General features: G+C 34.0%; 1 long non-coding RNA gene across 4 annotated transcripts; it reads left to right on the forward strand.

Annotated features, from left to right (window-relative positions):
• Nucleotides 1-368: 368 nt before the first annotated feature.
• LOC141633414 (uncharacterized) lies at nt 369-4,696 on the forward strand. Of its 4 annotated transcripts, XR_012538190.1 has the most exons (6): nt 369-739; nt 1,608-1,783; nt 2,585-2,630; nt 2,758-2,783; nt 2,965-3,022; nt 4,455-4,696. It is a non-coding gene; the product is annotated as an uncharacterized LOC141633414 (long non-coding RNA). The 4 variants fall into 4 exon arrangements; XR_012538187.1 differs by lacking the exon at nt 2,758-2,783 and having other exon boundaries at nt 371-739; XR_012538188.1 differs by lacking the exon at nt 2,758-2,783 and having other exon boundaries at nt 371-739; nt 4,459-4,696.
• The last annotated feature ends 1,382 nt before the right edge of the window (nt 4,697-6,078 follow it).

Below are 6,078 nucleotides of genomic sequence, written 5' to 3' on the forward strand. Positions count from 1 at the left end.
CGCCTTGGAAATGGAGCTCGAGTAGCGGTCGAATTCAAGGGAACTTATGTATTAGCTTTGCCTAATGGATTTGAGTTGTATTTACATAATTTTTTTTATGTGCCTACACTTTCTAAAAACATTATTTCTACCGCCATGTTAGACATGGACAGTTTTTGTTTTGTCATTAAAAACAATCGTTGTATTATTTCAAGGAACGACTTGGTTATAGGCCAAGATCCTTCCATTAATGGCATTTACATTTTAGAAACCTCGAATCCAACTAATGACATCTACAACATTCAATCAAAGAAACTCCAATCAAGTGATCCAAATGAATCGTTCATTTGGCATTGTCGATTAGGTCACATACACTACTACAAATCCCTTCGTTTCTTGACGCTCTAGCCTCGACGCTCTATAGGTGTGTCGAGATAATTTTTGTCCCGCCTACTTAAAAAACACCTAATAAACGTCAGTCCAACTTTTTTAAGAATAAAATATTATCAGTCACCTCATCTTACAACTGCAAACCCTAATTAAACATTTTCTCCCTCTCAAATCTCACCGTGTCTATCTCGATGTCAAATTCTTTGACATCAATATGCTAGGGGCGATTGACTAATTCTATTCTCAATTTGTTTTATCGTTCTTCTATGCCAAAGATCCCCAATAATTGGATCTTGTTCACCCTTCATAATTTTAGGGTTTCAAAATGTTCATTCCTATCCAGTAAATTTGATTTTGGGTGTTCTCAATGGTAATTATCTTATCTGTATTCTTTACCTCTTATTTTTTTATTATTTTTTGTTGTTTTTCAATATCTGAAATGACTCTTGTTACTTGTTGCAATTATATGGAATAATCCCAGAAGTAGTGTGCTACTGGTAATATCATTCACTTAAGGGATCGAATTTGAGGCTTTGTATTCTACAATGAATCATTTTTAAGGGAGCCCAAAGTCTAATATTGTTCCTTACCCCCTTTCCAACATTCACAGAAAGTTGGATTCTTTGAAATTAATGGATGTTTGTCATTAATAGGGAATTTCAATGAGAAGAACTGGGAATGTAGAAATTAGAATAACCCACAACCAAATGGAGAAGCTAAGAAAACAAGGAAGAGTTAAAACTTGTCAAGAGAGAGTAATTGACTTAGATTTGGTATTACTTTTGCTTACTCCCTGCATTTTTTGTTGTCATCATACTCCTAATGTCTCTCTATTTCTTGGTATTCTTAGATATTGTTTTTTGCTTATTTGATGGGTTTATGGGCAAACCTTAGTCGAGCACATTTTTTTCTGCGGCATACATTAAAGTTATGCATTATTGACATTGCTTTGCTAGTGTAATTTAGGCATGAGCCAATTCTTATCTATGAAACATAAATGGGACAACATAATTAGGCTCACTTAATGGCAATGAAACCACTGCCAACTTTCAATCCTATTTTACGAGAGCTAAAGTTCAATAATATATTTTAGAGTGGACAAAGTAGATTATGCTATTTTATATTTGTTAACTGGTACTAAAATATGTCAAGTCGCGAGATAGATAAGTTTCATTTGGTGATATTTTAGAGTAAAAACTGGCTGTAAGATATAAGATTGACTGAAATTTTTGTTTTAGCATTACACCTCCTTTTCTGTCATGAGTTTTAAATTCCCATACGACTATGAATTGGAAAAGAACCATATATGGCAACTTCAAGCTTTGCTCTTTAAGGATTGTTGACAGGTCGGTGTCCTAACGAGTTACCATATCCTCATTTCGACAAGCACGATGCTAGTTGATTTTTTTTCAAGGTACTTAACTTCTTCATTCGGTTTATATGAATCAGATATGCCATATTTACCTAGAGCTCAGTATCCATGTTTGTTAGTTAATTAGCTTCCCTTATTACGTAATAAAAGTGGCTCCATTGATGCTTATTATGATGTCTTATGCTGAATATCTCATTTCATTCTACTGCTTGAACAACTCAAGGTTCAAATGCTTGCCACGTACTTAAATTTCCTCTAGAGTTCAGCATTTGTAATGGTTAGGTAGAATTGCAAAAGTGTATGAGAAAACAATTCGTCTAAGCAGGGCACTTTTAGTCAATTTCAGTTTACAATATGTGAATACATTATGCGATATGGCTGCTTACTGGCAATATAAAACGTCTTTCAAGCCATCATCTTCCCAATTGAACAAATAGCAAACACTTAGTACAAGCATAGAGAATTAAAGGGTTTTGTAATAGTGCACTACTACAAATATCAGGAATTTGTAGTAGTGAGAGTTAAAGGGTTTTGATTTAGATGAATTATTTTGGATCGAAGCTAATTAAAGACTAGATTACTCTAGATCTAAATTAGTTCTAGCAAGAAAAACAATTCTAAGTTTAAATTCCAGGCTTTCTATACTCGTTTTTATGTGCTTCAATATGCTTTATACTTACATCGTAGAGAAAAATTTCCTCGGTTCTTTAGTACTCCCACTGTCCCAATCATTTGTGTGAACAAATGGGAGTATGTATTTTTGTTTCTACTATAGTCAAGTTGATCTCTTTAACTCCATTTAATTTTTAGCTGATTTTTCTCATTGGCTCGTTTATTTCATAGGCCTTACACAACTATCATAACTGAAGTTCAGGAGCTTTAAGAATTGGTAAGCATAGCTATTGACTTTTTAGCTTAAAATCCAGGTATATTTGGGTATATTTCTTCACTCTAGATTCTAATTATGAAAGGTGATTAATTTTGTCAACCATATGCTTGATGCCTTTCAATTCCAGATCTTTTACTATCAGTATTTCATTCGGTAATTTTTCTACTTGATGTTAGTTTGATGGTTCTAGAATTAGTTCAATGATACTCCCTATTTTTCAATCATTTGTTTACCTTACCCTCATAAAGAATAAAAAGGTAAACAAATAATTTGGGACGGATGGGGCAAATTAGTTTCAGTTAGTGTAATTATATCTTTCCTTTTTCCATTGTAGGATGCAGCATGCACATTATTTTCCGATCATTCATTATGTCAGTGTACAGTCAGGGGAGGTGTGTAGTTTGCACTCACTATTACTTAAAATAATTATGTTTATTTGCTTTATTATTGCAAATTATATCATCCGATAGTTGTATATTTCACTTTGGTTAGGGATACCTTCCATTTTCTCTGTTATCGTAACATGGTGTTTAACGTGAAATCCTACTTATATTTGTGTCCTCACTCATTCTAATTTTTAACAAAATTATTTGAGTTAGATAAGATTTGTTGAATTGAGTTTTGTATTTGTCTTTAGGCCTTTTGTTATATTCACCTCCTTCTTTCACTTGACTTAGTAAAGTATACCCGTAGTTCTTAGAGGTTCTTAAAAAATGCAATTTGATGACTTATTAAAATGTTAGCTTGTAATGTCAAATCATACGTATTTTTTGGCCTAGATCCTTGGTGATTAAGATAACTTATGTACATGTAAGGATGTAATACTTTTATTTATTTAGAGAGTGGCTATTACTAGTACTTAATTTGCATAAAACTTTGTCTATCAGTTATATCATTTTCGTTTGTTATATGGCAATTGTGAGAGGTAGTAGAGATATATGTCCTATTTGTTTGGGTAAATTCAAAACTATTATATGTTGTATGACACAAAGGAGAACTTGAAAGAACATAAAACAAAAGTTTTATGCAGACTATGTGTCAATATCTTCTGTTTAGCCCTCTTAAACATTTAAATAAGTTGTGCATAAACAAATTATTGAATAGTTTAGCTCCTTAAAAAACTTGTGATATCTAGATCAGACAACACGCAAGTATGCTTTCTGTACTTCAAACTGTTCTGTTATTTGTCACCTTAGTTTCATAGTGAATTTCTTATAAAAGTATTAGCCTAAGATATGTATCTTTATGTGAGCCTATAGTGTCCAATGCAATTGAGTCATGCTACTGATTAACTAGGGAATTGATAAGGAATCAAATACCACTATCATGTTGACATATTTAACAAATTAGCAAATCTTACTTGAAGTAGTTATTCATGTTATTATTATGAAACGAATGAAAATAATCTCATTGCTATAGAGTTTGATTCATTTGCAGTGATCTTTAGTGTCATTCGAAGTTGCATATCTTTTTCTTGGTTAGTCTTGACGTCTGATGGTTCGCTGGAAGGTTTATAGACCATTGACTATTTGATTTTTGTGAACCGAAACTATCATACGTTAACAATAGAAGAGCCCATATCTGCTGGAAAATTCTAGACTCTAATGTTGATCCACTTACAAGTTATGATCTTTACACTTGATCCTCTTATGAATCTTCTTTATTGCTTTTCATTAAAAAGACCCAGTTGTTGATGTCGTTTAAATTGATGGAAGTTTCTTGGTGATATTTGTTGACTGAATTCCTTGTTTATATCATTTGGTGGTCTTTTTGTTTGTAAGAACTTCCTTTCTTCTTTGATATTTTTTTCTTTTGGCCATGTAGACAGATGTCAAATTCATCAAATACTCGTAACAGATCATCTGGATGAAAGGAGCAGTTTCCGCACACTTTCGAGAGCGCTAATTATGATTTGAGATTTTTTTTTTTAGTTTGTTTGTAAACATATGTGGCAATATTAGTTTCGATTTCTCTTGATTGGATGAAATAATGACAATCCTTTGTAGGATTTGGAAATGTATTTAATTTGACAAAGCAATTTATGCTATGAAGTAAAGTTTTGGATATATGGACTCATCAATTTATATATTTTCTAAGCCTTCTATGATGTCACTTGGGTAATTTATATAATGTTAGCAAACATCTGAAATACAAATGGCGGAAAAACAATTAGGTGATGGAAAAAAGCGTCGAGAAAAAGAGTATCCCGATGCTTAAAAGCGTCGGCATTTAAAATGTTTCGTGACACACTAAAGCGTCGACAATTCTTGACAAGGAAAAGCGTCGAGATCATTGACGCCAAAAAGTGTCACAAATTTCTGACGTCCCAAAAAACCACGCTTTTAAAAGCGTCGAGAAATAAAATGGTGACGCTTTAAAGCGTCGAGAATAGCCATAAAAAGCGTCGAAAAAGCAAGGGATTTGTTGTAGTGATAAACGAGAATCAGATCAAAAGATTAATTTCGACTAATGTGATTACACCATTTGATTATCAATCATATGGAACATGCAAATATTCCCTTCTTGGCAAGATGACTCGTAATCCTTTTAGCGGTAAAGGAACACGAGCTAGTGAACTATTGGGACTCATACATACCGATGTGTGTGGACCAATGAGTATCACCGCTCGAGGAAATTATGACTACTTCATAACCTTCACCGACGACTTGAGTAGATACGGGTATATCTATTTAATGAAGCATAAGAGTGAAGCTTCGGAGAAATTCAAGGAATTTAAAAATGAAGTAGAGAACCAATTGAACAAAAGGATAAAAGCACTAAGATCCGATCGTGGTGGAGAATATCTTAGTCATGAATTCGATTCACACTTGAAAGGTTGTGGCATAATATCACAACTATCTCCACCCGGAACACCACAACTCAATGGTGTTGCCGAAAGGAGAAATCGAACCCTACTTGATATGGTTCGATCAATGATGAGTCAAACCGAGCTACCAAACTCGTTTTGGGGATTTGCGATTCAAACCGCAATTAGATCTTTGAATAATAGTCCCACGACAACAACCGAAAAGACTCCATATGAGATGTGGTTGGGAAGGGTTCCTAATATATCCTATATGAATATTTAGGGATGTGATGCTTACGTCAAGGCAAAGACCGACAACAAACTTGCCCCAAGATCCGAAAAATGTATCTTTGTAGGTTACCCCTCGACCTCTCGAGGATACTACTTCTACAAACCTCAAGATAACAAAGTGTTTATGTCTTGTGAGGCTGTCTTCTTAGAAAGAATTTATTTTTAAGAGACAGAGTGGGAGAAATTTTGAACTTGATGAAGTTCAAGAGCCACAAACCGAGGTAGAGACGCAAGAAGATGTTCCTTCATCGTCTAGCACGGTTGTCCCTCCTCCACTTAGAAGAACGGGCCGAAATTTTGAACTTGATGAAGTTCAAGAGCCACAAACCGAGGTAGAGACGCAAGAAGATG

Source organism: Silene latifolia, chromosome Y (assembly GCF_048544455.1).
Source record: "Silene latifolia isolate original U9 population chromosome Y, ASM4854445v1, whole genome shotgun sequence".
NCBI lineage: Eukaryota > Viridiplantae > Streptophyta > Magnoliopsida > Caryophyllales > Caryophyllaceae > Silene > Silene latifolia.